This window comes from Panicum hallii, unplaced genomic scaffold (genome assembly GCF_002211085.1).
Source record: "Panicum hallii strain FIL2 unplaced genomic scaffold, PHallii_v3.1 scaffold_40, whole genome shotgun sequence".
Classification (NCBI taxonomy): domain Eukaryota; kingdom Viridiplantae; phylum Streptophyta; class Magnoliopsida; order Poales; family Poaceae; genus Panicum; species Panicum hallii.
The window spans coordinates 78,163-87,931 of NW_020356182.1; the positions used below are offsets into that span (position 1 = coordinate 78,163).

General features: G+C 48.5%; 1 pseudogene; it reads right to left on the bottom strand.

The window, feature by feature from the left end:
- Nucleotides 1-612: 612 nt before the first annotated feature.
- LOC112878589 lies at nt 613-2,320 on the bottom strand (annotated as a pseudogene).
- Between the last annotated feature and the right edge of the window lie 7,449 nt (nt 2,321-9,769).

Below are 9,769 nucleotides of genomic sequence, written 5' to 3' on the forward strand. Positions count from 1 at the left end.
GGGTGGACAATTAACTGAAATCGGCTAGTTGTTGAAGATTACAACAGAGCCAATTGGAAGCAATAGGGGTTTAGCTGACGGAATTGGTAAAGAAGAAGCTATGTACACAGTTTTAGGAAATCTGCTGATTTCGGTTTGGAAGAGAAATCGGCAGGAGCGGTCTTGGTATATGAGCAGAAAAGATTAGCTGATTTGAGTTTACCTTGGGTCAAATTGGCTGATATGGATAGGAACATTAAAGGTACAGGACTTTAAGGACAGAAAAAGGAAGGATCTTGCCGATTGGATTATCAGCATATTTTTGCCTAACTGATGGTTGGTGCATTGGTCTTGGCCTTAACTAATTCATCTAAGTCATGGGTTGTGCAAATAAGCCCCTGGAATTCTTCCTATTGTTGTGTGGAGTCCCTGGTCGCGATTTTTTTGGAACAGAGAAAGCTCAGGGAGCACGGTTCTGGCGATGGGGTGCTTCTCAGCTGCGAGAGAGATGCGGGGGAGCATGAGGGACACGAGAGCTACCTTTGGATGGGCTCAGTTGAAGCCGGGGTGACCGGAGGAGGGCCGGCGGTGGTGACAGTACCCGTGTCAATATATGCTCATCAGAAAAATGGATCAGCTTTGGACTAGCCCGTGGTGGTAAAGTATGCAGTTCTGGTATGGCTGTAGCTGCCCAAACACCATCTTTGATACATCATCCTGTGGTGAACTTATTTCCTGACGTTTGATAGTTTTGTGAAGTTCACAAAAGAACTTTGGATCTTGCAGCTTAATATACTCGTGCAATAGAAGTTCATGGTGCGGTACCTAGTTTCTAGGGAAAGGTGTGTAGTCGCACGATGGAATTGATGACATACGTGCAAACTGTACACCCTCAATAACATCAACTAGTCCCATCCTCAAAAGATCAAAGTATTCTGGCACATCATTCCTTGTGCTTTCTCTCAAAGGGCGGCTAAGATCCCGTGAAGCGATCTTGTAGACCTTAGCTCGGGACTTCAGTCTATACCTTGCTGCGTAGAGCTTTGCCAGTGAGCTCCTTATGACATAAGCACAAAACCCTACAATCTTCTTCCGGTTATCTGCATACCTGTACCAATCAGCCATGGTCTCGAGAAACATATTCATCTGGAATTAGTGTGTGCCTGCCTAGAATAGAGCATTGGTGAACATGGCAATGGCTCAGGATCCAAATCCCCTTTTACAAGCTCAAGCTTTCTAAAATGCCTTATGCACCTCTGCAGGCTCGCTATTACAGACAACAATGTTCCAACACCCTTCTCGCTAACAATGTTCCCTCCACTGGCAGTATATCGCAAAGTCGGGTAAATGACCCTGTGCGTGATCGCATGATCCAAGAATTCAATCCCCCTTGTAACGTGCTCGATTTCCACTATCGAATTCTCTAGCCTTAAACCAAATGTTCTCTCGCAAAATTCCGTTGTCTCCTTATCTCAACTGCATCCTCCCTCGGCCCCCGATCCCAATCAAGACATGAGAACCAAATTGAAGGAAATCCATCTTCCTTGTCTTCTCCTTTCCAGCTGATGAAACAAACTCAGGCCAAGCGGGATTGTGGCACCCCTCATCACCTGCCTCCTTCCAAATCGAATCATGCTTGGACAGGCAAAAGTACTCATTAATCTTCTCCTCCATCTACCAATCCAGCTCGTTAAGGCACACATTAGCAAGCAAAGGACTAATGCTCCCACAATGCCCATAATTGGGCACATGGTACGCCTGTTCAGGAGCAAACCCAAAGAATAGCCTCAACCAGTAAGGGTCAGGCTTTGGCTCATTCTTGTTAAGCACCTTCTTTCTGTTCTTTCTGAGCACCTTCCTTTTCAGCCACTTCTTGGCCAGCCCGTTGAGGTCCTTCTCCGGTGGTGGCATTGAGGGTAGACTTGAGCATCGAGACCATCTTGCGGTCAGAGACAGCCTTCTGAATGCATGAAAGGATGGTTTTCGGTGAGAGGCCATCGACCACCGCAGTGAGGTCGGCCCAGACGAACCAGAGGTAAGCAGCATAGCGGGAGCGGACGGAGCAGATGGCGGAGTGGGGCCTGCGTCTGAAATGGAACGCATGAGACTTTGGGGAGAAGTGCGGCTCGAAGATAGGCTCGAGGAGGAGGAGGAGCTCCTGAACGATGCGGTCCCAGAACGGCGGCGGCAGGGAGGTAGAGACCGAAGTGGCTGACTGGAGGCGCGGTGAGGTGTTGCGGGTGCGGCTGACGGAGGCGCACGGGCTTGCTGTCGGCTTGTTTGGGACGAGGAGGCCAGGGAGGTGGTGTTCGGCAGCGGCGCCCGAGTGGGCCGGCGGCATTGGCTGCCGCGGGATCTTGAATCCCCGGCGCCAGAAGCTACGGCGACTGCAAGTGGTGGCCGAGGGAGTAGAGAGGGAAGTGAGGCGGCCATGGGAGGCGGCGATTTGAAGATGGTGGAGCGGAGGCTAGGGATTTGGCCGGCGGACCACGGAAGCTCGACTCTGTTCATCTCTGTTTCTTGGCCGATGGAAGAAGAAAGAAAATGAGAGAGAGAGAAGGCAGGGTAGGCCGGCAGGTTTGGAGGAGAGGTAAGGCCAAAGAAGTTGTCGAGGACTTAAGAGCAGTGGACGAGATGAGCTAGCAGTCGGCGGCAAACAGCGGTGAGCGGCGGAGCAGAGAGAAACATAGGGGAAGAAGAAAGGGAACTTTCCCAAGGACCCGTGCACAAATTTAGAAAATACAGGGACCTCATTGTAAACCAAGTTTTTCCACTATTCTAGAGCTCAAACAAAAATGTGACCAAAATGAAAGTTGTACAACTTTTCAAGCTCTACAACTTTGTTTTAGAGTTTAAATTCAAAAACTCAAAGAATGAAGTGTTAATTTAAAACCTTGGACTAAAATCAAAATTATATTGTTTTTGTCCTAAAGAGTGTAAATTTCATAACATTTAGGACCTAAATGCAAGCATTTATGACATGTCATGATGACTGGATAGACATGTCATGATGACTTGCACCTCTTTACACTTTAGCCCTTAGTAACTTTGAAAGTTACTTTAATAATTCCACTACTTGCATAAAAGGACTTGTACTTTTGTAAAATTACATAAATACCCTTATTTCCACAACTTTACTCAAATTTTTACACAATTCAACACATACATTTCAAATGAAACTTTTGGATAAATACATATTATTTATTATTTTATTATTATTTTTTTTGCAGGGGATAAAGTAAGAAAAACGTGTTTACAATACCACCCTTCACTTATTTTGAAGTTACCTCTTATCCAATTACATTTTGCAAAAACAACCCTAGGTTTTTCCGTAATTATAAAAATACCCTTTTTATGTGCATTTAAATTTTTAAAAGCTTTACTTAAGCACACACAAGCTTTACACTAACAAGCACACACTTCACAAGCTTTACTTAAGTTCTGGAACTATCACACATCAGCACCACATCTTCGCGCAGAAACTTTTCGGCCACTTCCCCGTCGCTCTCCGGCACTCCGGCTACCGGAACGCCACCACCGTCCTCGAAGCCTCGCCGCACCGGCTCGTTTCGCCGTCAACCCACCGCCTCAGCCCCTTCCTTCCTCGATTCCGGCCACCCCCGTGACCGCCGTGAGCTCCTGAACCTTTTCCCCCATTTTCCCCTTGCCGCCGGTGAGCCCCCTTACTCGAATTTGTTCGCCGTCGATCGGCTTCTCTGTAAAACCTGGCCAAGGACCCAATTGCAAGCTTTTAAATCTTTCTAAGGTCTTTTCTGTGAAATATTAGTACCCCTCCCCAATTCAAAGCTATCAACTTTGAAAATCAATAGGAATTTGTAGAAAAATCCAAAAATTATCAAACAAGTTTTGTTGTACTCTAGGAGTCTAGATCTACAACTTTTGTTACTAGAGTTTAGTTTGAAACTAAATGCTTTTAGAGTTATTTTAATGTTTAGAAAAAGGGTATCTTGTGTATAACTTTTGCATGTTAGCTTTATTTCATGTGATTTTTGGTATGCAACCTGTTTAAGGTGTAAGTGAACTTGTGTGCAAATTTCACCTTCAGTACTACACTATAACTTGAACTCATTTAAATTTGGTGCAAATCAAGTTTGAAATGAAGTCAATTTATTCAAGCATGATGCTAATGCTTTCCTGCTTAGATCTTTTTACCATGTGTAGCTCTGATATTAAGTGACTCATAGTAAATTTTCAAGAATTTAAAAGCACTGTTTTGCCTAAGGTTTGGATTTAAACTTGAAATTTGAACTTAATTTAAATGCCTTAGTTTTTGTCTTCAAGAATTTATGAAAAATTTACAGTAAGCTCATCTGATAGAAGTAAGCACACCCACAAAAATTCAAAGCTAGAGCCCCTGTAGATTTCAAATTAAAAATAAAACTTGTTGACTTAAGTTTTAATTTAAACATTTTTATACTACTAATCTGTTAGGTTTAAAAATGAGCAAAATTAATAGAAGCTCTGCATCAACTTCAAGTGTGTATTGTTCAATTTCTAATCTCAATACTCTCATACTTGAAGCTATAGAAATTAATTATGATGCTAGTTGAGATAATTGTATTAATGTACAAAGAGTAAGTTTGAATTCAAATTTCTTGCTATGTGATGTGTTGTTTACAAAGTATTGGATTGCAACTTTATCATGAAGTAAAGTTCTTAAATCAATAAACCACCTAATTGAAATTACTGCATATCATGTAGAATCAACGATGCTTGAAGATGGAACTTACGAGTTGGTCCACGAACCCGAGTAGGGTATATCTGAAGACCAAGTGAACGTCGCCGAAGGTCTTACTGAAGCCCCAAACCAAAGTTCGGAAGCTATTGACATTCCTAACCCCAGCCCCACCCAAGAAGGCAAGCCCCAGTGCATAACCTAGTATTTTTAATTATGTACTTATTTTACTATATATCTATCTTGTGCATTAAGTATTAGGAGCTGTTATGAAACTCTAGTTGCATGAAACTTAGGTACCTATGTAATGTTTCCAAGTCCTGGATGAGTAGATGCTCTGCTAATAAGACCGGTAAAAGTCGAGTGATTTTCTATCACTCGCGCGATATAGGAGTTGATTGTTTACTATTTTGCAATCACTATAAGGATCACAGACGGGATTATGTGCAGTACCATGACTTGGAATGGTACCCGTCTGTGTTGATCAATTTGATAAGGCCACAGTGTATGGTAGTGGTGGTCAAGTGTTTGAAAGTACTAGCCACATACCAAAAATATGGTACGCGGTAAGCCTAGTACCTGATTGGCACGGCAAGTGGACTTACCCCACCACTCAAATTATGGTTTTTATTGCACACACGCACCGACGTGTGGGAGTACATTCTGCATAGCAGACAGGAGTATGGTCATACAGTCGCGCTGTAGACAAACATCCTGCACATTGGATGTGCGTACGGTCCTGCAGTCGCTTGTGGTGGCCCTGATCCACGCCCCGGAATATGAGGGGAATGGTTGTCCGGAAAGAAAAGTTTCCGAGCGTGTGAGTTAGGATCCCTTGCAAGGTTATGAAATTCAATTCAGGAACCGTCTGTTTCTCACGAAGATTGAGACTACTTGATACTTCTGCCACATAGAGTAACAAGAGTAACAGTTACTGGAATAATTTTGATGGATGCCTAATATCTATCTTGCTTGACTAGTATAAGTGTGGCAGAACCAACCTGAATTACACTGGCTCAAGTGCGCTGATCCTTTCTCGGAAGGCATTAAAGGCTCAACCGCACTTCAAACGATGTAACCCCGTGGTCTGTTGGGTAAAGTCCCAATAAAACCACCTATCACAGGATCAAAACAAGGTACCTCGCACTAAAGCGAGTCCAGAGATACAAACACCAATCATTTTCACATCACAGGCATAATATTACATTAGTATTCAAACATAGTAGTAGCAAACCTGACTAGTACGAATTTATACAAAACTATCAAAGTTTTAAATGTCTGCAGCGGAAAGTTTAATGCGACACTACCAGATGTCGCACAGTGGATGTTGAGCTAAGCCCAAGCTCAACATCACTCAGAGGGACCTGTGTTGGCCGAGGATGGATCCCACTCCACGGACCAACCATCGGGAAGAGTATAGGGCAGAGTAGAGTCCTCAGGGGGATTACCTGGAACAATAGTCAAATTGCAAGGCTGAGTATACTAATACTCAGCAAGGCTTACCCATTTCATGGTATACTTAGCCATGTAGCTAGACTATGAAGGCTTATAATGGTTCTGGGTATAGTTTCAGCTGAAAAGCAACAAAGAGTAGATCCTTAATTTCAAATTTTAGCTTTCAGGTTCTAATTGATTATCCATTCTAGGTAAGCAACTATAACTATCCAAGCATGGTAGAATCTTTTAAACAAGCATCATTTTTTATAACCATAAGGTTGCTCTTGTTACTCTATATGGCAAAGGGATCAAGCAGTCTCAATCTACGCGAGAAACGGATGATTCCGAATCGAATTTCACAACCTTGCAAGGGTAAACCTAACTCACACGCTTGGAATATACAAAGATTGTTCCAAAGCAACCATTTGCCTTTCATTCCGACTCATGGATCAGGGCCACCACAAGCCACTGTAGGACCATATGCACATCCAATGTGCAGGACGTATGTCTGTAGCGTGACTACATGACCATACACCTATCCGCCTGTGCGAGACATACACCTACAGTGTGCGTGACTGTAGGACGTACTCTCATCCGCTGTGGAACATATTCCCGCACATCGGTGCATGTGCGAAAAACCAAATTACGAGTGGTGGAAGGTATGTCCACTCCTCGGGCTGATCGGTTACTAGGCTTACCGCTTACCATATTTCACGGCATGTGGCTAGTACTTTCAAACGCTTAACCACCGCTACCACACACTGTGACCTTAGCAACTTTTATCAACACAGACGGGGTTTTTACCAAGGTCATGAATCATAATCATAACCCCATCCGTCATCCTTATAGTGGTTGCAGGAATATAAACATTGTGAAAGATATCTAGGCCCCTTAGTGGGTGTCGGAGGAAATCTCCAGCCGGGTGGCGGAATGCACCCACCTAATCCTAGTTAAGGATGGGTTTGGAGGAGACTTAGGAGCGCTTGATTTAGAGTGGTTCGGGCTGCCAGAGTGTAACACCCTACGTCCACCTTGGGAGTTGTATTGATTGTGTAAGCCTGGATGCAACTTAGCTTGAACTTGTGTTTGTGTGAACCTGACCCTTGACTTCTAACGAGTGCACTCTCCCTTTTATAGTCCAAGGGGAGTGCTTACACTACGCGGGGCCCCGACAGGTGGGCCCAACTAACAGGAGCCTGCTCTATGTGATATGGAGATCTCCATCTCCAGCTCCCCACTGTAGTCTTCACGGTTGGGAAGATAATGTGCGTATCCACAGCCTCGATATGGTCGTGTGCTGGCTTGCAGGCACAGTGATCGCTGTCAATGTTACCCAATAGTGTAGTCGTGCTGCCACTGTTGGGTGAGAATCTATCAGGCGAGGGAGCAGCGCTTACCCACCGCGCCGTTGCCTCCGCGCGCCCTGTGGCAGCGCACGCCTCGGCTCTCCTGTTACAGGCCATCATCACGCACGTGCGGGACGCCGTGATGGGACTGTATGCCGCTTGCGCACAGTATACGATGATACGATGCGCTACCTTGGAAATAGGCGGGCTTACCGTGGTGTCAGCCTACCTGCCCCATGTGTCAGTGGCAGGCCATACTTTTTGACTTTGGCGCGCCCGGCCCACCTACCAGCATTTAATGCGGTAGTTGGGCTGAAGACCCGCAAAGGGCCTCCTGCCACGGGCACGTGGTAGGGCCAGCGCCGCTCCCACCACGGGGGCAGCACGTGGCAGCACCGGACCCCTTCACGGGGGAGGGGGGTCCGGGCCCCCGAGGCCGATCGGAGCGGTTAGGCCTATGGTGGTCTGGCATCCACACGTGGTGGCCCCGGACCTCCCTGGGGAGTCCGGGTCCACGGGGACCACCCGAGAGCCTCCCTGTCTTCATGGGAACGTGGAGGCCCCGGACCTATAAGAGCACGGGGAAGGTCCGGAGACCATGATCCCAGCTGTCAGGCCCGGGCCGTATGCCACGTCACCCAGAAGACGAGGGGGAGATTACGGATTGTGAGATGCTAAGGGTCTGGACACCCTAGCAGGAGGTACCCCTGTCCGTATGTACCGACAGAGGCCCCGGGGCCCACCTCGGGTGAGGGATGAACCTGCAGGTGGGGCCAGATCCCAGCATTACGCCAGGTGGACAGCTTGTTCCCGCCGGGGAAGGGCATGGATGTCCTTTCTCCCATAGCGGGATCCCCGAGGGACCCGTCCTCCGCCCGTGCCGTGCGCATCAAGCGGTTCAGATTCTTATCTTATTCGAGCCCGTTCCACGGCTCGGGCAGTTCAGATTCCGCCTTTCCCCCTTTCCTCCAGTGGCCACGCCTTTGACTAGCGGGCCCGAGCCCACCAGTCATTGGGTGTGAGAGGAGGGGGCCTGGTGCAGGCAACCGTTCGACTTCACCTCGGTCACCGCGGAGCTCGAGAGGGCAACAGTTTTTACACAAAAGGTAGGCGCCGAAGGGACTGGCTACCTTTTCGTTCTTGCCATCAACAGACGCTGCAGCGCCCCTTCGTCTCCACACACTCCTTGCAATCAGTTTCCTTGCGCTCGGCATCCTTCTCCTTCCTGCTCCCTTGCGATCCATCCTTAGCAATCTCAACGCCCATCACCATGTCTTCACTCCCATTTCTGCGCTGCTTCCAGAGCCAGGCCCAGCTGGACCTGGTGCACCGCCTTTGGGATGGACCGCTCCGGAACACACCAAGAAGATCAGGGCCGGCAAAATCCCCCTCCGCGACCTTGCCGTGAGGGAGTTCGTTCTCTTCAACTCGTACGCCATGTGCGGGTTGGTGCCTCCGATCTCCTCCTTCTTCCTCCTGCTCCTGGAGGAGTTCGGCCTCCAGCTTCATCATCTCACCCCCCACTCCGTCCTCCTCGTGGCGGTCTTCACCCACTTCATGGAGATGTTCGTGAGGGTGCGCCCCTGCACCACCATCTTCAGGCATTTCTATGCCTTGGTCAGGACTGGGAGGAGCAAGCGCGAAGTCGCCGCCTACTACTTCCAGTTCCGGCACGGGATGGCGAACTTCTACATCAGCGCCTTCTCCAGCTCCAAGTGGGAGGACTGGTGTGAAGGCTGGGTTATTGCGGAGGCTGACCCCCACGACCGCCTGGAGCTGCCAACAGAAGGACCCCAGAGCGACCGGAGCACCTGGAAGGCCAAGCCGACGATACCGGAGGAGCTCGGCCCGGTCCTTGATTGGGTCAAGAATCTCCAACGGAGCGGCCTGACATCTATGATGGTGCTGGGCGACTTCCTGAAGCGGTGAATTGCTCCCCTGCAGCAGCGAACCAGAATGGCCTACATGTACACAGGCTCAAATGATTGCTGCAGGATCGCGCGCGGGCCCGGCACCGACTTCACCAGGGTGGAGCTGGAGGTCGCGATCTGGGGAATGACCGGCGACGCGTTCAGCCTAGAGTCCCTAGTCCTCCCAAGCGGGGTGAAGGCCCTGTGCGAGGACCAGGCGTTGCGGACGTCAGTCCTGGCGTCGTTGCCAACCCTGGACGAGGGTGGCCTGGCGGTCCGGCAGCTGGAAGGCGACCTCAATCGTGGGCTCCACATTCCCGGTGCCTTACACGACCACCAGCAGTGCTCCAGCCAAGGTCCCGGGGGGCCAAGACCCGGAGGTCCGGCCCCCGCCGGGAAGG